Source organism: Mesocricetus auratus, unplaced genomic scaffold, assembly GCF_017639785.1.
Source record: "Mesocricetus auratus isolate SY011 unplaced genomic scaffold, BCM_Maur_2.0 Super-Scaffold_100026, whole genome shotgun sequence".
NCBI classification, from domain to species: Eukaryota; Metazoa; Chordata; class Mammalia; order Rodentia; family Cricetidae; genus Mesocricetus; species Mesocricetus auratus.
The window spans coordinates 25,849,685-25,874,910 of NW_024429207.1; the positions used below are offsets into that span (position 1 = coordinate 25,849,685).

General features: G+C 46.4%; 1 long non-coding RNA gene and 1 pseudogene across 1 annotated transcript; both read left to right on the forward strand.

The window, feature by feature from the left end:
* Positions 1-5,955: 5,955 nt before the first annotated feature.
* LOC121134149 lies at positions 5,956-23,748 on the forward strand. The gene is made up of 3 exons (XR_005871180.1): positions 5,956-6,044; positions 6,194-6,331; positions 23,011-23,748. It is a non-coding gene; the product is annotated as an uncharacterized LOC121134149 (long non-coding RNA).
* On the forward strand, positions 12,945-14,882 carry LOC101841954 (annotated as a pseudogene).
* Positions 23,749-25,226: the final 1,478 nt, after the last annotated feature.

The window sequence follows — 25,226 nt, forward strand, 5'->3', positions numbered from 1 at the left end:
TTTCTCTGTGTCTTTGGATGCTGTCCTGGAACTCACTTTGTAGACCAGGCTGGCCTCGAACTCACAGAGATCCACCTGCCTCTGCCTCCCAAGTGCTGGGATTAAAGGCGTGTGCCACCAACGCCCGGCTCACAGGGGTTTTATTTAATTGGATTTGTTGTCAAGTTGACAACCAAGAATAACCATCGAAGTGTCCGTGTATAGTATTTATCTTTTTGCATACCACTACACATATGTGGAGGTCAGAGGATAACATTCATGAGTTAGAATTTCGCCTGTCACTTTTACCTGGGATCCTGGGACCAAACTCAGGTTGTCAGATTTGAGCAGCTGGCACCGCTGAGCCATTGCTTTTTCATGTGTGCATGTGTGGGAACATTAATAAACTGGTATTTTATTCTGTGTTAAAGCCCATTATTATTATCCTTTATTTCTTAAAATATCACAGTAATGTCATATGTAGCATTACTATTTAGCCTGCTTTTTATTCACCTGTTCATTTATTTTGGGACAAGAGTTTATTAAACCAATACATTTTTTTTTCTCTTTCCAAGACTTTTCCAAGCCAAGTGTGGTGATGCACACATTTAATCTCAGCACTCGGGAGGCAGGGGCAGGCAGATCTCTGTGAGTTTGAGGCCAGCCTGGTCTACAGAGGGAGTTCCATGATAGTCAGGACTACATAGAAAGACCCTGTCTCAAAACACCAAAAAACAAAACAAACATAAACAACAACAATGAAAACAAACAAATAATCATAAGACCCTTTTCCTGCTGTCCATCAAGGCCCTGCTGTCATCACAGGACTTTAAGCAACTGGTACTCCCCATAGTTTGTGCAGGAATCAGGAATGGGTGGTGCCCAGTGTTCAATGACAGGATTCTCAGAGAGCTCTTACACACCTCCTTTGGGCCCTTGCCTTGAGCAATGGGAGAAGAGGTTCCTAGTATTCTTCAGAACTTCTATCACTGGGCAGTTTCCAAGGGACTCATGGTTGCTACACAGTGATGGTTACATGATCCGTTTCTCATAGGTCTCTCCGTCTCTCTGTGGTGTTGTGATAGCTGCCTGTCGCCTGCTTACTCGGCAAACTTCTTTTTTCCTTTGGTTACTTTGCCTCCAAGTTTGGAAGAGCTGTCTGCCCCTTATATAGTTCTAGCTCATGTTCCAAAGCTGGAATGTTGTGTGTCCCTCAAAGTCCATGTGTAGGCTTGGTCCCCTGGGGGAACCTTTGAGAGGTGGGCCCACTAGGAGCCCTTAGGTGGCTTGGGTAGGGAGGATGCCACTGAAAAGGATTTCGGGACCCTAGTCCATTCCGTCCTCTCTGCTCCGTAGCTGATGGTTATGAGCCATTGTGGTCCAACATCGAAGCTTCTCATTGCCCTCTGGTACCCACTCCCAGATGCTAATCTCGGAATGGAACCTCCAAAATGGGGCCAAAATGAATGTCTTCCTTATTAGGAAATGACCTCAGGTATTTTGTAGAGATATGGAAAACTGACTAACGTAGCATGTGATCTGGCAGGGACTGGCCCAATCTGACCGCAGAGATCACCAGGATAATGCTGAAGTAGGCACATGACCTGAGCCGGGCTCCTGAGACTCAACACAATGTTGAAGCTTTTGGGAAAAGTGTTTTCCTGGGCTAAGGTTGGTAGACTGCTTGCCAGCTTCTCCAGAGACCTGAGTTTGATCCTCAGTTCTGCATAAGCCACGTGTGGTACAGTACACATGTGCCTGTCACCTCAGCACCGGAGAGGTGAAAGCAGTAGGAGAAGGAAGTGAAAAATGCATTGTTTTCTTTCCACTGGACTCGATAGTTACAGGGAACCATGTCACATGGGATTTCTGGGAGCTTTGTTGCCCTCATCAGTGACCTTGGTGGAAGAAGGGAAGTTGAGACAGAGGACAGGCAATCTTGGCTGACACTAGATTAGCCTTGATCTCACTAAGCCAGAACCCACCTACTCCTGGACATTTTAGTTTGAAGAGCTAAATAAGTCATTTTTCTTTTTGCTGGTTTGATTGAGGGCCCCTTTATTTGCAATGAAATATCCTAATTAAACTTACTTCCCAGAGCTTCAGATCCTCATGGAGTAGATAATTCACCCAGGCAGGACAGCAGGAGGCAGCGTCATGGCCAAGCATGTAAGGAGATCATGATAAGGCTACACTCTGGATGCTGAGAGCCCTGGCTGTTTATTTTCTGGGCTTTAGCTAGTCTACCAAAGCCTGCACCTGGTTCCATTCAGTTTTGTCTTGTTGGTGTGTGTGTGTGTGCATATGTGTGCACAAGTGTGTGCATGTATGTGTGCGTGTGTATATGTGTATATGCATGCTTGTATATGTGCCTGTGTATGCGTACATGAGCATGTGTGTATTCTTTTTCTTTCTTTTTTTTTTTTTTTTTTTTTTTTTTTGGTTTTTCGAGACAGGGTTTCTCTGCATTGTTTTGGAGGCTGTCCTGGAACTAGCTCTGTAGACCAGGCTGGCCTCGAACTCACAGAGATCCGCCTGCCTCTGCCTCCCAAGTGCTGGGATTAAAGGCGTGCGCCACCAACGCCCGGCTATGTGTATTCTTTTTCTTAGCTTGCAAGGTAGCTGTAAGACTCAGGTAGGATTAGTGCAGGCACTTACTTACCCTGTGTCTTCTCTCCCTCTCTGACTCTGTGTGACTTAAGGGTCTAGGTATCTTTGAATTTCCAGCATCCTGGATAAGAAACAGGGTGAGGGCCCAGTTGCCAGAAATTTGCACTAGTTGTAATTGACTTCTTCTGCTAGAGTGAGATATCTCATTACTGAATAACTTTATGTCACATATTTATGCAAATCAGTATTTGTCTTTGAGCTGACAGCCCTAGTCCTTGTTTTGTTCCGGATGCTGCAGCAGAGGCCAAATGTGCCATGTTCTTTCTGGTGATGGCTGCCAACTCTCCAAATGTCATAACAGGCATTTCACATGGGAGCAAGTGCCTGTGTTGAGGGTGGCCAGGAAGCATTTATGAGCTTGTTTTTTGTTTTCTTCCTCCCTTTTCTTTTTGTAATACATTTTAACTTTATTGAGCTTGTAGAAAATCATTTTATCAGTCAATATAGATAAATAAAAAATTGCTTTTTCCTAGTTCAACCCTGCTTTTTCCAGTAAGCAATGTAACTAAAGTCATGTATTTTTCTACACTTTTCCACGCACACATTTTCCCAAATTTTAAAATACGGCTATCCCTTTTAATTTTGTTTTGTTTTGAGACAGGGTTTCTCTGTGTAGCCTTGGCTGTCCTGGAACCCACAGAGATCTGCCTGCCTCTGCCTCTGCCTCTGCCTCTGCCTCTGCCTCTGCCTCTGCCTCTGCCTCTGCCTCTGCCTCTGCCTCTGCCTCTGCCTCTGCCTCTGCCTCTGCCTCCCTAGTGCTGGGACTAAAGTTAATTTTCAGTACAAAAAACTATCATCATCATTTATTTATTTATTTATTGAGAGAGAGAGAGAGAGAGAGAGAGAGAGAGAGAGAGAGAGAGAGAGAGAGAGAGAGAGAGAGAGAGAGAGAGAGAAATAGCTAGCTCAGCCCAACCTGGAACTCACAGAGATCTATTTGCCTCTGCCTCTGGAGTGCTGGGAATAAAGGTGTACACCACCACATTGGGCCTTACATTCTGTTTTAAAGCTAATAGTTATCATTTTTGGGTCACTGTTTATAGATACTGTCTTCTATTTGTGGGCATACCAAGCTATTTCTCTAACTGGTAGTTTATAGCTTTTTTTGATACTTATTACATGTAATGCTAAAATAAATAACTTTGCATGCAAATATATCTGTTTATGTCCAAGGAAACGTTTGGTAGTTCTACGCTCTTGGTTTACATATTGGAACCAAAAGACTGTTCCTATGTCAACATCTCCTGTGTCCGTCTGTCAGCAACACAAAACATCTTCCTGACCTTTCTAGGACATATTTTTGTTTGTTTGTTTGGTCTGGTTTTGGTTTTTCAAGACAGGGTCTCAATCAATTGTTTTGGAACTCGATTTATAGACCAGGCTAACCCTGAACTCACCTGCCTCTGCTTCCCCGAGTGCTGGGACTAAAGGTGTATACCACCACCTCCCTACTCTAAGGTGTGTTTTTAACAGTTTACTGAATGGAGCTTAGCTCCAGACCTGACAGACAGCCATAGTTCTGCCCTTCTCTTTCCTCTGCTGCGATGCCCTGAGCATATCAGCAGCCTCCATCATCAATGACAAGACGTTAGTGCCTTTGAAGTCTCTAGATAAGTGAGACAATAAACCTCTGCTAGCTGGGGATGCTGGGAAGGGTGAGACTACTGACTGGCCTCAGCAGTGCTGTGTGTGTAACTACTTAGCTAATATGAAATGAGAATAGTCAATACTGTGCCAGAAGTGTGGGTCAATTCTGAGACCTGAGAAGGAATGGACCAGATAACTGAAACCCACACACGAATTTCAAACCTGATCTTAAGAGCTAATAGGTTCAGAAGCTTTACCCCATTTTTTCTGGAACTGCTAAAGTCAACCCCTGTTTTATTGGTTTCATTTCCACGGAAATTGAGCTGTGAAATGGCCACCAAGATGAGCGCATCAGCAATCCCGTGAGATGAGACAGATGAGATGTGTGTGATGTCTTAGAAGCAACATCTGAATCACTCAGGTCAAGGCTGCCAAAGGGCCAGGCTGACGCGCCAAGAGACTTCTGAGCTGGGTGGAGCAAAAACAGCAGGATCTAGGGAAAGACGTAAATGAGTCTTGGTCTAAGATTGCCTGGTACGGCTTCTCGGTTATTCATCCATTCCGGCTTTTAAGACCGGACCTGAGTGCATTTTAGAAGGGACCTCATCAGGTCTCTGTATTAGGTTGCACCTCGCTCTCCTAGGCCACAGCAGTGGCATTTGCTATGGTCCCTTCTGCAGAGCACGGGGGGGGGTTGAATTGTAGGATTCCAGGAGTCCTCTCCTCCTGCTGCCTGAAGAATTCGGCACTGCTGCTCCACGGAGGGTGAGGGGAAGCGTTCGGCAGGAAGAAGGGACAGATGGCTCCTGCTGGACGGTGTTCAGAAACATGGTGTGTGATATACAGCGTGAATGAAGTGTGGTGCCCTTTAAACATAGCCTCCCCCTGTGCTCACTCTTCCTGGCTCGCTGGCTCTCATTCACCGCACACCGCCAGTCTCCCCCAGGCAAACCTTTAGACACTTTTGCACCGGAGCCTACACATACACCGGCAGACTCTGACACACGCTCTGTGACTCACCGCTGATCCATCAGTACACACACAGGGTGACTCAGCAGGGACCCTCACAGGCAGGCTCATAGGGCAACTGATGTGCACACACAAAAGGCCTCTGCAGTGGTAGCAGGCACTCCCGCCTCCCACGCGGGGTTCTTGGTTGAGCATCTCACCGAGGCCTGCAAATGATTTGCATTCTTGGCTCCTCAGAACTGCCTGTTCTTTGTCTTGTGTTTATGGCTCAACCCTTTCCTTACCTTGTTCTACTCCCCGGCTGCTTTGGGAACTCAGCAAGCGATCCCACAGTGGCTGGCTTTTGTTTCTAAGAAAGTTCTAGCCCTGGTGAGGGATCCTTTCCCCACAGGGGATGAGACCCCATTCTTCCTTGACCTGGATACCTCTGAGTGGCTTCCCAGAGCCCTTGCTGGGAAAGTCTCCAGTATTCATGTCATTTGAGTGGTACCTTTGAAAGAGGAGGGGGACTGAGGGTGAGTCACACAGATGGAGAGCCCTAGGTACCTGGACAGACGGTGATCACCAGGTCCCTGGTCCCTGAGGGTCTCCTCTTTTCCCAGAGGTCCAGACTGAGCAAGACCAGCTTTTTCTGGTTGTTTTTTTTTTTTTTTTTTTTTTTTTGTTTTGTTTTTTTGAGACAGGGTTTCTCTGTATTGTTTTGGAGCCTGTCCTGGAACTCGCTCTGTAGACCAGGCTTGGTCTCTCGAACTCACAGAGATCCACCTGCCTCTGCCTCCCGAGTGCTGGGATTATAGGAGCGCGCCACCACTGCCCGGCTGGACCAGCTTTTTCCGAAGGTCAGAGCAGGGAAGGCATTACATGTCTGTGTATCACACAGGCTAAGGGCCTCAGCTCCTGTGTGGACCTACCTTTGAGCGGGCGGGCTCCAGGCGGAGGGGAGAAAGTGCAGATGTTACGGAGGGCCTGTTTTTCTTCTCTTCCACAGGGTATCCCAAAAGAAGGATGGCCGCAGAGAAGAGCGTGAGAACAGGCTGGTGTGGCCAGGTGCTTCAGCCTTCATCTATTTCTCTCATATTTCCCGGCCTCCACCGCTTCAACACTAGAGTGTGCAGCAGCATGCTGGGTAAGTTCTGGACCGCTGAGCCGCATTCTTAGCTCCTCTCAACTCAACAGCCCTGAAGCCCCACTGAGCAGCTTTCCATTTGAGCTTGCGCCTTTGGTTATCAAATGCCCACAGACCCCTTTCTGTCCTTTCTTAAAGATGTGTTTATGGGAGCAGGTAAGACCAGTGTTGTGACCAGGCCTTGGGACACAAAGTGATATACAAGAAAAGCTAGTGAAAGGACTTGTGCCACCTACGCTTGGGAAGGCAGGAGCGGCTTCCTATAGGTCCCCCCTGACCACAGCAACAAGTCACAAAGTCCTGCTGACCTCCTCCCCTAGCCCAGATGGCACTGAGTTCTGTCCCGGGAGCAGGAGTGGGCTGTCCACAGGAATCCTGGCCAGGAGTCCATGTTCGCTTATATCTGCCCTATGATGCTTTATGCCTAGAAGCACAGGCATCTCACGCTAGTTGCTTATATCTCAGGATTGAAATGTCCCTTTCAACTCTAAAATTTTGAGCTTGGTAGGTCTTGGTTGTGCTTTTTTTCTTCCTTCGCTTTGTTTGGAGAATGTTATCTTTGGTTACCTTTGAGCCATACTGCAGAGCCAAATTCAAGAAGGAGCCATCTTGCTTTAGCTGAGTTTCCATGTCCTCAGCCAACACACTGCGGGAATTTCCAGTCATGGCTTCCCACAACTAATCTGTGGCTGACTTGGGTTCAAGACTGCTTTGCCTAGAATAGCGGAGAACACCAAGGACATTGCCTGACAGCCTCAGCGAACCCTGCTCCCATCAAGACCCTGGGGCTCCCAGTCCCTGAGGTGGAGAAGTTCCTTGTATACTGAATGTTGAAAGACAGGGCTGGTCCAGATGGATAATGTTGTGCTCTCAGTGGAAGTGTGCGGGAGTTCCTCCGCAAGCCCCTCCGTGCTGTGAGCCTTCTTGCAGAGATGATGTGGCAATGAGAACAGCTGCTCTATTTAAATCCACATGCATGGATGTGGAGGGAGGCCAGCTCACAGCTCACACATACCAGGTATAGAAAGCTGGCCAAGATCCACAACTCTAAGACGAATTTTCTGCTGTGGCTTCTTACAGTGCAGGTAATGGAATCCCCGGTACTGCCCCTAATCCTTGTAAGATGTGATTTATACCTCTGTTCCAGATAAATTTGACGTATGGAAATGTAACGTGATGTTTATTTAGTTCTGTTCTAACTTACTGTCTAAGCGCTTTTCTACAATATTGCTTCACTTAATTTTCATAAAACCCCTATGAAGTAGGCTCTCCTGTGTGTGTGTGTGTGTGTGTGTGGAGACAGGGCTTCTCTGTGTAGCCCTGGCTGTCCTGAAACTCAGGCTGGCCTCCAACTCAGATCTGCCTGTCTCTGCCTCCACCTCTGCTGGGATTAAAGGTGTGAGCTACCATTGTTAGAGGAATAAGGTCAGATGACACACCAAAGGGGATATGTGCAGTCCCCGGCGGTGAGTGTGGAGTACCTGTATGCCATGGGTGGTTAGCTTTGACCTGTCCCAGTCCTGGGCCCCCTGGTAAGTGCCTACAGAACCTTTTTCTCCAGTTGTCAGCCTCCATCCTCCTAGAGTTGTGGGAAGTGGTCACCTATGAAATGCATGACACCTTTGCTCTGGCCCCATCTTCTCTTCTACTAACACGTTGCCTTTGTAGGCCTCTTCCTTGGCCCTTCCAGGGGCAATGGCCACTGGAAGCAAAGGCCACACTGGCTGTGGTTCCCCTCACTGCCTGACACCCTCTCTCGGAGGCCCTGCAGAGCCATTGTTCTCCAACCTCAGTTATTGGGCCTCTTTTGGCAAGGCCTTACTGGCTTCTTATTTACCCATTAACAATTAAGCTCTAGGCATTTAACATATAAACATAGACAACATCAGCATAATTACAGAGATTTCAAAAGCTTTTGGCAAGGAAGGGCCTGAATATTTACTTAACAAAAGGATTTCTTACTCTAGTCTTAAGAAACTAGACACAATAGGATTTAAACAAGCTAGCTTCTCTAGTAAATTAAAAACATTCTTTTAACTCATTCAAAATATGATTTGTGTTTTTCAAACATGCCTCAAGCACAACTTTTCCTGAGAACACTCACTGCCTCAGAGCTCTAGACTTCCCCCTTTCTCACTAGATGGGACCTCCCTGAGTTCACTATGTGTGTATGAGTGTGTGTGTGTGTGTGTGTGTGTGTGTGTGTGCCTGCATGTGCATGTGTGTGTGAAACCCACCATTGGAGATCCTGTTGTAAACTTGTCTCCTAAAGATGAGCATCTTAGATTACCAAAGAAGACTATCTGTTCTGAATCTTGGCTCTGTCATGCATTTCCCCTGTGATTAGAGGAACTTAGGTCAGTCTGTTGGGTTCAGGGTTGAGGGGAGGGAGACAGAATGAGAGAGGCCACCAGTGGGGTTTACTGGGACAAAAAGGGTTGGTTCTCCATTCTCTTGTTTGATCTTCTGACTATCTATCTGTTATTGTTAGTCATTTGGGATGCAAGAGTAAATAAGAAAACAGGATAGGTTAAAAAGCGACCACAAGGTCGGCTACACAGTTCAATGGGGCTAGATGCCTGTTCTCCCTTTTTGGCCTTGGTAGGTGGATGTAACTTGGAACAGTTTGGGTAGGGCTGTGCAGAGACCACAATGGAGTTTTAGAGGATGAGGAACAACAATAATAAATTAATGCATGTGCCACATTTGCTACATTCCTGGCATTGAAGCATAGACATTGTGTGTATGTGGGGGGGGGGGTCGGGGTGGTGGTAGTGATGGTCTTGACAGGGTCTATGAACCACTCACAATTCTCCTGCCCCAGTCTTCTGAGTACTGAGACTACAGGCTTAAACTACCACATTAGGCTAGCCAGCATCTTACGCTTTGAGGTCATATAACCTTCATAAGAATAGCCATAAGGGCAGTCGTGGTACGAGCCTTTAATCCCAGCACCCTGGAGGCAGAGGCAGGTGGATCTCTTGTGAGTTAAAGGCCAACTTGATCTACAGAGTGAGTTTCAGGGTAGCTAAGGCCCCATAGAAAAACCCTGCCTGGAAAAATAAATAAATAAATAATAACCATAAGGAATTTTGTTATGGTTTGGATGTTGGGTGGTATTCCAAAAGCCATGTCTCAAGGGCTTGGTCCCCAGCCTGGTACTACTGGAAAATAGAATGGTTAGGTGGCGGGACCTAATAGTAGGTCGTCAGGTAGGTCACTGGGGATGTGATCCTGAAAGGGAGTACAGAACCCTCATCCACTGCTTGCCTTTGCTCCCTGGCTCACCATGTGCCAGCTTGCTCTGCCATACAGTCCTTCCATGATGGGCTCCCCATGTGATGCCCCTCCTGCTACCATAGGTACAAACCAGTGGGGTCACTGGAACCTGTGCCAGAGCCTGCAGAATTCTGAACAAAATGACATGGCCTTCAAGAGCACCGCACACAGACACAAACACATGCATACTAATGAAAGTATATCTTAGCAAATTGTGTGTGTGTACACAGGTACACGTGCTTGCGCATGTGAGCACACGAAAGGCCAGAGGCTGATGTCGGGGTGTCCTCCTTTGATGGGGCATGTCCTTTTGTACATATGTTTCTCTTATTGGTTGATGAATAAAACACTGTTTGTCCAATGAGGCAGGAAGATAGGTGGGACTAGGAGACTCAGAGAATTCTAGGAAAGGTAGATAGAGAGAGAGACCACAGGGATAGGAGAAACCAGTCTGGGCATTCTCTGGTAAGCCAAGACCACGTGGAAATACATAGATATATAGAAATGGGTTAATAATTAAGACAGAGCTAGCCAATGAGAAGCCCTAGCCATTGGCCAACAGTTTTATATTAATATAGCATCCGTGTGTTCATTTAGGGCTGGAGCAGGCAGCGGGAACTGGAGGGACAAGAAGCCACCCATAGCACTCTTTAATCTCATTCCACTTTGGTTTTAGTTGGACCTCTCACTTAACTGAATGGCTGGTGAGCCCCCAGGAACCCCATCTGTTTCCCAGTGCTGCACTCTTCGGCACTCTGGGAACTGCTTGGTTTTTTTTTTGTTCCTCGAGACAGGGTTTCTCTGTGGCTTTGGAGGCTGTCCTGGAACTCCCTTGGTAGTCCAGGCTGGTCTCGAACTCACAGAGATCCGCCTGCCTCTGCCTCCCGAGTGCTGGGATTAAAGGCGTGCGCCACCACCGCCCGGCTGAACTGCTTGGTTTTTATGTGAGTGTTTGGATCTGAACTCAGGCCCTTGTGGCTGTCAAGCGGTTCTTTACTCACTAAGACGTCCCCCCCCACTGGCTGGGTTTTCCTTAAAAATAGGGAAAATGGCGGGGGTGTGTGTGTGGTGGTGCACGCGTTGAATCCTAACACTAGGGAGGCAGAAGCAGGCAGAGCTCTGTGAGTTCGAGGCCCAGGTACCTACTCTATATTTCTAGTCCCAGGCCAGCCAGGGATGCACAGTAACACCCTGTGTCAAATAAACAAACCAATGAATAGGTAAATGCTTAGAAATAAATAAATGAAGGGAAGGGAGAGGGAAGCGAAGTGTGGAGGCACACACTACAACCCCAAACCGGGGAGACTGAGGCAGGGGGACCACCGTGAGTTCAAGGCCTGTGTGGGCCACATATTAAATTTAAGGCCAATCAGTAAGACCACATCACAAAACAAAGCAAGAGGCAGAAGGGGCTGGGGGGAGGAAAAGGGGGGAAAAGAAGGGGAATTACAGATACGACTGGCACCCCTCTGTGTACTCTGTCCCCAATGGCCCTTCTTCCTCCTGATGGCTTTTATAGTCTCCGTGGTGGTTAATATTGACTGTCAGCTTGACTGGATTAAGAGACTCCCATGAACCAGGTGGTGGTGATGCATGCCTTTAATCCCAGCACTCAGGAGGCAGAGGCAGGAGGATCTCTGTGAGTTAGAGACCAGCCTGGTCTACAAGAGCTAATTCCAAGACAGCCTCCAAAGCCACAGAGAAACCCTGTCTCGAAAAACCAAACCAAACCAAACCAAAAACAAACAAACAAACAAAAAAACAAAAACAAACAAACAAAAACCCACCCATGGTATTAATGAGGTATGCCTTTGGATGTGACTGTTGAAAGGACCAGGGTTGTCATAGGGACACATCAAGACCAAGTTCTCAACACAAAGGAGATTTATTTGTCCCAGAGGGACAAAGACAGGGGATAGGAGAGAAGGGAGAGAAGAGATAGGGGCAAGGGAGAGGGGAAGAGATATTTGCCTTGATGGACAAAGGACTGCCTCTGGATAGAGAGGAGACGGAATTGGCCCATAGGCAGATGGTCATTTATGAAGGGAAAGGGGGAAACCGTGCTAGGATAGTTGGCTAATTCTGATTGGACATGTTAATTAGGAATCAAAGGGGGCTTTTGATTGCTGGGCTTCAGGACTTTGACAGCAGCTTCTCAGTAGTCAGCCTCAGGAGGAGGAAGAGGCCAAGAAAGAGTCTAGATGTGGGTGGCTGGCTTTAAGAATATATTAGAGAAGCCGAGGGAAAATGGGGGAGGGCAAGAGCTGCCAGAGCCATGTTTTGCCATGCTCAGGCTCAGGAAGGATTGACAGGGGTCGGGGCTGCCTTTCCCCTTCCCGTGGGAAATAGGAAAAAGCCAACTGCGAGCCAGCACCCCCTCTCCCAGACTCTTGCTCATATGAGATATGAGGAGCTACCTGCTGTTGATTCCCGACTGTGACGGACAATGGCCCCTTAAGTATGAGCCAAAGCTGGTCTTCCTAGATGGACGTGTGCAGATCAGGCAAGCACCTACCATGGAGCTACACCCCCAGACCGTAGGCACTTCTTGTTAGGTACTTGGTCACATCAACAAGAAAAGTGACCAATACAGAAAACTGCTGGGAAGCAGGGTCATCGTTGTGACACACCTTTCTGCTTGGTTCTAGGGCCTTTGGAATTGGTTTGTAAGGAGAATTCAGGAGACTTTGGAGCTGTGGGCTGGAGATGCCCTAGCATACTGAAAGTGGAGTTTAGTGGAGCATTCTGGTAGGAGCTCATGAGACTTGGTTGGGAAATGAGCTAGAAGCTGCTTGGTTTATTCTTGCAAAGGAGCTGTGTGTTGATTATTTTTATGTCAGCTTGGCTCTCTATGGCATAGTAATTAAAGCTTTGGCTCTCACAGTTAATCTTGCAGAAGACCTGGACTCAATTCTCAGCACCCACATGGTGACTCACAACTTTCTTGTAACCCTGGTTCCGGGGGATCTGGCCTCTGAGAACAGGCATGAAGGAGGTGTGCATACTTGCATGCAAGTAAAACATTCACACACACACACACACACACACACACACACACACACACACAAGGTGAGAAAGAAAGGAAGTATCTTCCTAAGTGTCCTGTGGGTAATTCTATACATTTTCTTGATTAATGACTGATACGGGAATACTCATAGGCAGGCAGTCCTTTGTCATATAAGAAAGCAGACTAAGCAAGTCAGTAACAGCACTCCTCTATGGTCTCTGCTTCAGTTCCTGTCTCTGGGTTCCTGCCCTGAGTTCCTGCCCAACTTCCCTCAGTGATGGAGTATGACCTGAGAGTTGGAAACAGAAATAAACTCTTTCCTCTTCAGGTTGTTTTTGGTGGTGGTGTTTTATTCCCAGCAATGGAGACCCCGACTAAGACCCTCTGGTTCCTTTCTGCCCATATCATGAGAATTTGAGAGAGGCTGAGTTCAGAAATGATTGGCTAATTTGTTTGGTGGTAATTTAAAAGACAGTACAGCATTCAGATGGTGGCATAGTTATTGCTTACCGTGTTTACTCAAATTTATAATGAAAATAAAAGGAAGATCTGGTAAATGTGCACTTCAGCAGGGAAAGGAATGAATGCAGTTCCAGTTTTGAACAAGGTAGATGGAAATAGCACAAAGGTGACTGCAGTTGTTAGATTGGTGTCATTAAAGAGAATCCTTTGCCAGGACAATAAAAGGTCTCTTGAGGGGACCCCATCCAATGAAGGCTCCAGCTTATTTAAAATTTAGCTTTATTGAAAGGAAGAAGCTGAATTGAGCCTGCTACCAGAGATGCTGTTCCCTACTCCATACCTGGAGAAGTGTTTTCCTAGGTTCAGGCTCAAAGGCACCTGGAGGATGCTGCAGCTGCGGTCCAAGGTGGCGGTGAAAAGGCAGGCTCTATCTAAAGCTGGCATCATCCAAGTGTGTCTGTTTTTGCAGATATGCTAGATCCCGGAATGTAGGTGTCATGGTTGCTTTCCCCAAGGTTCCAGAAAGTCTCTGAGACCAGAGACTTAGCACAAGCTGGAGTCATCTGAGAGGAGGGAACCTCACCTGAGAAAATGCTTCCATAAAATCCAGCTGGGGGAGAGTTGCGCTGGCCTCCGGGTCTGAGAAGAGCAGGAGGAGGTGGCGGCCTCGGGAGGATGATGCTCTTTGGCGTAAATTGCAATCGATTAGGGATCGTTTCTCAGACTGGAGTTAGAGGTGAGAGTTCAGATAAGTGAGGCCGGCATTGCTGCGTTGAACACCTCAGAAGGGGAGAATGGATTTGTTAGGAGTGAAAAAGAAGAGCTTGCTAGGAGTCAAAGAAAATAATAAATAGTCCAGCACTGGGGCTCCTTCCCCTACCAAGCGCAAGGATGGCTCTGAAGAGAAGTCCAAGGATCGCTCTGAAGAGTCAAGTGAGAAGGATGGTGGCAGGGATAAGACTCGGAAGAGACGCAGGGCTTCAAGTGGAAACAGCAGCACCAGGTCTCGATCCAGCTCGACCTCCAGCTCGGGCTCCGGCACTAGCACAGGCTCAAGCAGGGGCTCTAGTTCCTCTTCTGCATCCAGCCGCTCAGGAAGCTCCAGCACCTCCCGAAGCTCCAGTTCTAGCAGCTCTTCCGGCTCCCCAAGCCCTTCTCGGCGTGACAATGGGTAGCGTTCCTGCTCCAGATCCAAACCACCTAAAAGAGATGAAAAGAAGAAAAGGCGGAGCCCTTCACCTAAACCCACCAAAGTGCTCATTGGGAGGCTTACCAGGAATGCGACCAAGGATCATATCATAGCTACTGCTGTGTTGGCACCCTGGCCTCGACCACACCCACGGCGATTAGGCCCACCCAGGAGAATGCTTCCACCGCCTCCCATGTGGCGCAGCTCACCCCCACGGTCACCCCCACGGATGAGGTCTGGATCTCCAAGGCACAGGACTCCTGTGCGTAAGAGGTCTCGATCTCCTGGCTGCCACCACCATAGGAGCGGCTCCAGCTCCAACAACTCCTGATAAGCAGGGATATTGATTCGTCTGTCTGTAACTTATGTTCCCCCAACTCAATTTTGTCCTTTCTCTAGCCAAATACATACCAGGGTGGTCTTTGAAGACAGCAGTTGAGATATTTCCTCTTCAGGAGGATTCTGGCTGCAGAGGTACTGTTGATTCAGGACTGTGCCCACAGAGGTACCCCGTAGTTTTCTGACTAGAAAGTTCACCCCTTCCAGTTCCTGAAAGCCCAGTTGGTAGCAGAGAATAGCTGTCACAAGCAAACCTCCATAATGCATCACACCATTTTCCACAGATGACCGAGGACCAGGCTGTGCCACATCTGCAGACAGGGGACCAAGCGGCTGTGCTGTTAGGTTTGACCATGTATCTTTCCCTGTCCCCATATCTCTGATACTCTCTGAATTCGGTGAGCCAGTTAGCTCTACGGGGTCCTCATGGAACCTACCACCAGCCGGTTATCACCTGCCATTCATGATGATGTTGCAGGGTTACCTGCATCCATTGCCTCTTTTTGCTTTCATTGTACAGTCAGTACTATAAAATTTGTTTTGAGTTTTATAACTTTGTAGCATTTTAGATAAGGTTGTGTTCCTACTTGTTTAGAAAGGACTGTGTTGAATAAACCTAGGATTAGAACGCAAAAAAGATCCAGCTGGGGATATTTTCTTAATTAGAGATTGATAGGGGAGGAGCTAGCCCATTGTGGGTGGTGCCATCTCTGGACTGATAGTCCAGGGTTCTATAAGAAAGCAGGCAGAGCAAGCCATGGGGAGCAAGCCAGTAAACAGCACCCTCCGTGGCCTCTACATCAGCTCCTGCCTCCAGGTTCCTGCCCTCCTGGAGTTCCTGCCCTGACTTCCTTTGATGATGGACATGATGTAGAAGTGTAACCCAGATAAACCCCTTCCTCTCCAAGTTGCTATGGTCACGGTGTTTCATCACAGCAACAGTGACCCTAACAAGTTTATACCAGAATTGTGGGGTGTTGCTGTGACAGACCTGACCATGTTGCTTTGGGGAAGGTTGTGGAAGGACTTTGGAACTTTGGGCTAAAAAAGAAGAACCCACCGTTCAGTGATGAGAGTTCAGTGAGCTGTTCTGTGGGAGCTTGGAAGAATGTTGAGAGCAACACAGATGATGGAGTTCTGGCTTGTGAGGTTTCAGAGGGAGCCAAAGACTCCCCAGGCCGTCTGTGTTAAGAAGCTGTGGTTCTGGTTAGTTAGGGACTGAAGAATCAGCTGTGATTAACAAGGTACTAGACCCACTAACATGAAATCTTTTACTTTGCTGGGCTAATGGATGCTGGTCAGCTGCGGCTTTCGAAGAATTGACTGTTATTAAGAAGAAACCAGCATCACTGAGGTGAAATCTGGGAAGTGTTTCCTCAAGGTGAGCACAGAGGGCTGTGTTCCAGAGGCAACCGAGGTTGAACCTCCTTTGGGAGCTGAACTCGGTGGTACGAGAGTTTCCCAGGTGCTACTGGTTTTGAAGGCATGAGGGAGTCATGGAGAGTAGCTGAGGCATGGTACTGTGTGGCAGGGCTGGAGTTCCTGAAGAGAGCTCAGGAGAGGCTGTTGGTGAAAGTGCAGCTTAGTTACTGAAGATACGCAGCAGTAGGTGTGGAGAGCAGCTGGCCTGAGCCTAGGAGACCATCAGTGCGCTGCAGAGGGCAGAGCCAGAGAAGTGACCCAAGCCCTTTGGAGGAGCCCAGGAAATCGTGAGTGAATCCCAGATTGGATATTGAGTTATTTACACTGTTGGAATTTGGTTTGGTTTTGTTCAGATTGTGACTGTTTCCTGGTTTTTCCCTCTTGAAGTAAGAAAGTATTTATTTTGGGTTTTGTTTTTTATTTTATGTGCGCTGGTGTTTTTCCCTCATGCATGTCTGTTTGAGGGTGTCAGGTCCCTTGGAACTGGAGTTACAGAGGGTTGTGATTGCCACGTGGGTGCTGGGAATTGAAGCCACGTCCTCTGGAAGAGCAACCATTGTTCTTAACCACTGCATCATCTATTCAGCCCGAAAGACTGAAGTTTTAAAAGATTTCAGATTTTGAAAGCAACTTTAGGTTTTTAAAGAGACTGAATTTTAAAGTGTTTGAATTTGTAAAGACTGTGGGTCTTTTTAAGTTTGTAAAATGTTTTATAGTGTGATGTTACTGTGTGACCTTGGGAATGAACGAGAGAGGAAAGGTTATGACTTAATTGTGTTATGTTTGGGTGTCAAGTTGATAAGAGGTCCTAGTAAGTTTTATGTCAATTTGACATAAGCTAGAGTCATCTGAAAGGAGGGACCCTCAATTGAAAGAGGCCTCCATAAGATCCAGCTGTAAGGCATCTTCTGAATTAGTAGTTGCTAAGGGAGGGCCCAGACCTTTGTGGTTGGTGCTTTTCCTGGGCTGGTGGTTCTAGCGTCCATAGGAAAGCAGGCTGAGCAAGCCAGTAAGCAGCACCCTTCCATGGCCTCTGCATCAGCTCCTGCCTGCAGGTTCCTGTCCTGATTGTTTTCTTTGATGGTGGACATGATGCAGAAGCATAAGCCAAACAAACCCTTTCCTCCCGGAATTGCTTTGGTCTGGCGTTTCATCACAGCAATAGTCACCCCAACTAAGACACCAGGCAGTGTCAAATTCCCCAAATGGAGCTCCTCAGTTGGCCATGAAGCTGTGAAGAGAAAGCCTAAGCTGCAATGGATAGATAGCCCAGGGTGTTGGCAATGCCAGATGGGGAGACACCCATCAAAGACAGTTGTAGGCACAGAGGCGAGTCGCCCAAGGAGAGGCTGTGTGTGCCGCAGATGACCAGATCGGAGGAGTGGAGCTTCCCAAGGCTGTTGAAACCCAGATGATGCCACCAAGAGCCGCCGAAGCTGGCATGCAGCGTTGGTGTTTGACTGTCCTCACTAGGTTTTGGTCTGGGGTTAGTACCATTTTTCCCTGTTGTGTCCTGTTTCTCCCTTTTGGAATGGGAATGTTTATTCTATATCATTATATACCGAACTATATAACTTGTTTTTAATCATTTTAGGGGTTCACAGTTAGATTGTTTTTTAGACTCAGAAAAGACTTTGGACTTTTGAATAGTGTTGATAATCAAGACTGACATTTCAAAAAATTTTTATGTGTGTGAATGTTTTGCCTGCATATATTCTGTATACTGTATACATACAGCCTGGTGCCTGCCAGAGGCTAGAAGGGGGCCTCACAGATTCACCTAGTCAACAAGCCCAGGAAGCTCCCTGTCTCTTCTCCCAGGGATTTCAGGCACTTATCACTCTGCCCAGCTTCTTTATGCGGGTGGTAGGATCCAACTGAGGTCTTGGTGTTTGCATAAGAAGCACAGTCATCTCCCCAGGTGCAGGAGCTAATTTTCACTGTCAAATTGATCGGATTAAGAAACACTTAGGAGCCTGGCAGTGGTGGCCAATACTTTTAATTGCAGCACTTGGAAGGGAGAGGCAGGCAGATCTCTGATTTCAGGGTCAGGCTGGCTTACAGAGTGAGTTCCAGAACATCCAAGGCTACACAGAGAAACTGTCTTGAAAACCCTCCAACCCAAAAAGAGAATGGAAGGAAGGAAGCAAGGAAGGAAAGAAAGAAGGAAGAAGGAAGGAGAGAGGTGGAAGGGGGAGGGGGACAGAGAAAGTGGACAAGTGAGGAACACTTTAGGGTGTGCCTGTGAGGGTATTAACTGTCCTCAATGTGAGTGTCATCTTCCCATGAGCAGGGATCCTGGGCTGAATAAAATAGGGGAAGTGCCAGCATTTTCTGTTTCCTGTTCCCTGTGGAGGTGAGGGATCTGTGGGGCAAGTGCCAGCCTTTTCTGTCTGTTTCTTGTTCCCTGTGGAGGTGAGGGGTCGCAGGTGCATGTTCCTGTCATGGTTGAGCTACCCACTGCTGGGCCTTTCTAACTGTTATGGACTGCATGTTCTTAACTGTGAGTCAGATAAATGTACCTTTCCTCAGGTCGCTTCTAGTCACGATGAGAAAAACCACACTCTGTTAAAGCAATGATGTATCTATTGACAGCATGTACACTTTCAAACTTAATTAGTATCATCTCATAGCTTGCTTTGGCATTCAGCATTATTGAGATTTGTTGTTAATTCAACATGGTCCAAATTTATTTGAAATGTATCTCATGAGGGCTGGCAAGGTGGCTCAGCAGATAAAAGTACTTGTGCCAAGCTTGAGGACCTGAACTTGACCATAGGACTCACATGGCGGAAGAGGGCTTAGTCCAGCAAGTGGTCCTCTGACTCCATATGCATGCCATGGCAGGTGTGCGCACACACACACACACACACACACACATTAAATAAGTGAAATAAACATAAACTAGACGTGGTGGTGCATGTTTTTACTCCCAGAGCTCAGTAGATAGAGGCAGGCAGATTTCTGCAAGATGTGAGTTTGAGGCCAGCCTTATATACACAGTAAGTTCCAGGCCATTCACTGTATGTTCATATTAATGTGTGGGGGTCTGTATTTGTTTCTCTCTCTCTCTCTCTCTCTCTCTCTCTCTCTCTCTCTCTCTCTCTCTCTCTCTGTGTGTGTGTGTGTGTGTGTGTGTGTGTGTGTGTGTGTGTGTGTGTGTGTGTGATTTAAGATGACTGTATGGCATTCTTCTGAATAGCTCACACGTAAGTTATTAGCTGTATTTTTCTGTTCTCCTGTATGTTACTTTTCTCATGGATGTGATAAGATTCATGACAAGAAACGAATGGAGAAAGGGCTTTGTGGCTTACAGTTGTAGTAGTTACAGACTGTCAGGGAGGGGAAGCCATGAAGGAAGGGGCTTGAGTCAGCTGGTTCCTTGCATCTGCAGTTGGGAAGCAGTCATAAGGACTCCTGGCTTATTTGCTGTCTCCTTTTTATTCAGTCTAGGAGCCCAGTCAATCAAACAGTGTCACCTACAATTAAGGTCGGTTTTCTTCCTATACCAAGCCTCACTCATCCATCATAAAAAGCTTAGAGGCTAATGGAATCCAGCTAATCCCCCACAGGTGTGTCCAGACCATTGCCTTGTGGGTGGTTTTAGTTTCTGTCAAGTGGGTCAACCAATATTGACCATAACACTAGCTTTTATTTTTTAATTTTTTAGATTTTTGAGATGGGGTCCATCTATGCATGCCTGAATAGAACTTGCTCTGTAGACCACCTGCCTCCCAAGTGCTGGGATTAAATGCATGCACCACCATGCATGATCAAACATTGGCTTTTAATAATGTTTGTATTACAGGTAATGCTACAACAAACGTCTTAGAACTTTCTTTTGGGGTGTGTGTGTGTGTGTGTGTGTTGGTTGAGACAGGTCTCATGCAGCTCTCCAGCTGACTTAGATTTGCTGTGCAGCCAAGTCTGACTTTGAATTCCTGATCTTGGATGTATCTCCCAAGTATCAGAATTACAGGTGCCAGTACTTTTTATTATCAAAGTACAGGTTTCCATTTTTGCCTTGTTATTTTAATAAGTTGAACAGTATTGTAACTTTTTTTTTTTTTGGTTTTACGAGACAGGGTTTCTCTGTATTGTTTTGGGGGCTGTCAGTCCAGCCCGGCCTCGAACTCAAAGAAATCTGCCTGCCTCTGCCTCCTGAGTGCTGGGATTAAAGGCGTGTACCACCAACGCCCGGCCAGTATTGTAACTTTAAAAATGATATATTTGTTTCATTTTTATGCCTCTGTGTGTGTGTGTGTGTGTGTGTGTGTATTTGTGTACATGAGTGTATGCAGGGTGCACACAGAGGCCAGAAAACCTTGGTGCTCATTTCTGTCACCCTCCATCTACTCCTTGAGGCAGGATCTCTCCTTAACGGGGGGCCCCAGGAATCTTCATGTCTCTGCCTACCTCAGAGATAAGTTGTTAGCCATGTGTGGAACCCTCGCTTTGCTGTGTGGGTCTGATGATTCTAACTCTGATCTCTGATCCGTATGACGGCTCTGCCAGTTCTCTTAAATGCCAAGTCAGGCCTCCAGTTCTGATACTGTAATCCTTGCTTATTTCTTCTGTTTACTCCTCCCTGTTTACTCTTGTGTACTTTGTTATTCTTACTGTACTATAACAGATCCCTAAGATAAACTTACAAAGCAGAAAAGTTTATTTGGGCCACAGCCTTGGGAGTTTCAGTCCATGTTAGGTGACTCTGTTGCTTTTAGGTCTGTGGTGAGGTGGAGCAAAGTGGCTTACCTCACGGACAGGTTTAGGAGAGCTGCTCACAGTGGCAAACCACTTCAAGGGCCTCCCACCAGGCACCCATTCTCAGAAGTCTCTTAAACTTCCACGGAGCCTCTCTGGAGATCAAGCCATTAACGTGGGTATCTGGGGGACACCCACCTATGAGCTATGGCACCTACTTACTGCTTGGCCTTTTTGTTTGGATGTCAGGTCTCTTCCTCAATTGCTCTTCACCTTAGTTTTTTTTAATACTGAGAGTCTCTAAGACCTGGAGGTCACTGGTTCAACTCGATGACCTCAAATCCTGGGGTTCCCCCATCTCCTCCTTCCTTGGTCTGGGGTTGTGGACAGTGCTGTTGTGCCTGTCTTTAATGTGGGTGTTGAGGAGTGAACCCTGATGTTTGTGCACCAAGCACTTATGCACTTCTCCCCAACCCCTGATTATCTCTTAAGATAGAAGGTCTAATCGAAAAATCTGGCAAAGAGCCAGGTGAAGTTGCAACTGCCTATAATCCCACTTGGGAGGCTGAAGCAGGAGGATGCTAATTTTGATACCAATTTGGTTATTGAGCAAGATGCTGTCTCTTAAAAAAACCAAACAAACCAAAAAACAAAAACAGAGGTTATAAGGAAGGAAATAAAATTGACTTCTTTGGGTACAGGCCAGAGTTTCAGCATGGGTAGGCTGTGTAACCACAATAACATTTAGGATGAAGAGTAATTATTTTACCCCAAGAGGCTAAATCACAAATATATTTCTTGAATAAATATGGAGCTATTTGAGTTGTCCATAAAGTTCATGACTTTCAAGGAATATATTAATTTTACCAAAATTACTAGATTTGCCTATATAAATATGTATAATATGCCCCTGCCCTCTTCTCCTTCCCTTGTTCTTGGGCTTCTTCCTACCTCAGCTGAGTAGCTGAGACTATGGGTGCTGTCACAGACAGTTTTAACTATCTGTGGGGTCTGTAGTGATGTCCTTTATCTCATTCTAGCTAGATGTTGGTAATTTGTGTCCTGCCTCTTTCCTCCCTCCCCGCTTTGTTAGCCAAGGTCTATCAGTTTCATTGTAATTTTTAAAAGCCTTTAGTCTCATTAATCACTGCTGTTCTTGTCTTTAATCTTCTGGTTTCTTTCTTCCTGATTGTTTTGAGTTTATCTTGCCTTTTCTAACCTCTTGAAGTAGCAGTTTTAGAACAGTCACTTGATACCTTTCTTCTTTTAAAAAATAAGCACTTCGCCGGGCGGTGGTGGCGCATGCCTTTAATCCCAGCACTCGGGAGGCAGAGGCAGGCGGATCTCTGTGAGTTCGAGGCCGGGCTGGTCCGACAGCCTCCGAAACAATACAGAGAAACCCTGTCTCGTAAAAACCAAAAAAAAAAAAAAAAAAAAAAAAAAAAGCACTTCATAGCACATCTCCCTCTAAGTCGTGGTTTGGCTATAACTTAAAATTTTTAATGTGTTGTATTTTTCATAGTTTCAGGTACTTCCTAATTTGGGGTGCTGGGAATTGAACCTAGGGTCTAGTGTGTCAAAACCATATTCTATCACTGAGTTACACCTCCAGCTATCACTGAGTTACACCTCCAGCTCCAAAACTTCCCTTTTTAAAATAACTAAAGTTTTATTTTTGTTTTACAAATATGTGTCCTTTGCCTGCATGTATGCATGTGTGTCTCAGGAGTGTCTGGTGCCTGAGCAGAAGGCATTTGACTCCGTGGAACTGGAGAATGGATGGCTAAGGGCTACCATGTGGATGCTGGAAATTAAATCTAGGTCCTCTGCAAGAGGCAACAAGTACTCTTAACCACTGAGTCATCTTTCCAGACCCTTCAAAAACTTGTGTGTGCTGGGTGTGGTGTCACACACCTTTAAACCCAGCTCTTGGTAGGCATAGGCAAGCAGATCTTTGTGAGTTTGAGGCCAGCCTGGTCTACAGAGCGAGTTCCAGGACAGCCAGGGCTGTTACAGAGAAACCCTATCTTGAAAAACCAAAACTCAAACCTCTGTGTGGGGGGAGGGGGAGGGGAGGAGGTGGAGGGATGGGGAGAGCATCTTGGCTGGCCTGGAATTCACAGAGATCCACTTGCTGTGGTCTCCAGAGTGCTATTAAAGGAATCATCGTGTCTAGATAAGACTTCCCTTTTGACGCACGAATTAATATGTTGTTGAATCACTTCTTTTTTCTTTTCTCCCCCTTCTCACTCTCTCTCCTGCCTTTCTTTCTGACAGAATCTCATGTAAAAAGGTCAGAGCTGGAGAGATGGCCCAGTGGTTAAGAACATTGGCTGTTCTTCAGAAGACCAGGATTCAATTCCCAGCGCCCACCTGGCAGCTCACAACTGTCCATAACTCCCAAGATCCAACACACTCACGGAGACCAACTTGCAGGCAAAACATCAATGCACATAAAATAAAAATAAAAAATATTGAAAACGAATTCCCCAATATGGCAGGACAGGCCACGTCTGAGAACATGTGGGAGGGGTACAGAGCTCTGGGTTTGGTTGAGAGATCCTGACTCCATAAATAATGTAGAAAGGCAATCGAGAGGATTCCTGACAGTAACCTTGGGCCTCCCAGCGTCTGTCTGTGTGTGTGTGTGTGTGTGTGTGTGTGTGTGTGTATGTGTGTGTGTGTATGTGTACGAATGTACATGCTCACACACACCAAGATGAGGGTCAATTTTAGGCTCATATGGCTCACACACATGCAAACGTACATTCATGTGCATTCTACACACACACATACACACACTCCACAAAGGAAAAGGAGTAAGATGGGTAGGGAAATCTTCAATGGATGCCATAGGGTCCAAGGAGCCGCAGTGGCGAAGGCAGCCAGTTGGAACAGGTTTCCCTATAGCTGTCAGGAGGAACCAGTCCTATGCCACCTTCATCTGGACATCTGACCTCCAGAAAGGTGAAAATAAACGTCTGTTGTTTAAGCCCTGGGAAAGGGTGATGGAGACACAGAGCACAGCTTCTGCTCACAATGAAATGTCACACGGAGGCTGGATTTGTGGCACTATGAAGAGTGTCCTGACACTCAAAGCCACAAGGGCGGATTCCCTCCCCAGGGGTTGTGTGTGGGGGTGAGGGGGAGTTTTGTCATAGCTGGAAAATGTAGGGTGTGGCTGGGCCTTCCTGTGTCCCACAGAAAATCTTACCAGAAAAGGGATTTAGGAGAATATCCAACACAGGAACTGAAAACATTGGTTTAAGACTGTGTTTATTTATACTTTGAAAGTTTAGGAAAAAGTTTGCTTGAAACCACCTGGAACAGATACCTCCATTAGCAATGCAGAATTTTAATAGCTGTTGGTTTAGTTTGACTATTTTTGCGTCAGTTTTGGTAGTTTATTGCTACCTTTCTTTGCTGAACTCTTGAATGCACAAACTGGAGGCAGTATCTTAGGGTGAATACAGGCTGCAGATTTGCCCCCTAATGTTGTTTGAATTCTTTCTTTTTTATTGGTCAGTGCCTTGCTGGACATTTGTCTGATTTGCTAATTTCCTCTTTTGAAAGGACCAGCATCCTTCTGGCATTTATTTATTTATTTACTTATTTATTTATGTATGTATGTTTGAGACAAGGTCTCATTAAGTAGCCCTGAATGTCCTGGCACTATGTCAGTGGCTCTTAATCTTCCTAATGCTGTGACCCTTAAACACAGTTAGTTCCTCATGATGTGGTGACCCAGAGCCATGAAATAATTCTTGTTGCTGTTTCACTAACTGTAATTTTGCCAGCGTTGTGAATCGTAATGGAATGTCTGATTCTTCCGATGGGGTCATGACCCACAGCTTAAGAACCTCTGCTGTATGTAGACTAGATCAGCCGTAAGCTCACAGAGATCTGCCTACTTCTGCCTCCTAACTTCTGGGAATAAAGGCATATGCCACCACACCCCGCTATTTATGTGTGTGTGTGTGTGTGTTGTTCAACACCCTTGTTCATGTACACTCATGTGAAGCTATAACTTTTGAAAGTTCATTCTATCCTTGTACCGTGTAGGACCTGAGGATTGAACTGAGGTCATACAGCCCTGTGGGATTACCTGCTAGCTATCTCAATGACCCAGTATTCGTTTTGTTGTTGTTTTTTGTTTTTTTGAGACTGTATTATGCTGTGTAGCCCAGGCTATCTCCAAACTTGTGGTCTTCCTGTCTCCAACTCCTGAGTACTGGAATTAGGAGTGTATAGTGCAATGCCTGCCTGGCTTCAATATCTTTATTTCCAATCCACACATAGATAATTAAAATGATTAAATGGTACAAGGTTTTCCCAATACAACAAGACCAATAGCCTATTGTCACTTTTTCCAGAAGGAACTTTTCAACCTTTTCCAGTTCTATCAGCTGGCTCTTCCGGTGGTCTCCCTTGTGTGCCGTGCTCACGGAGCTATTACCTTGACATATTTTGGTGGACATTCTCCTTGTCAGACT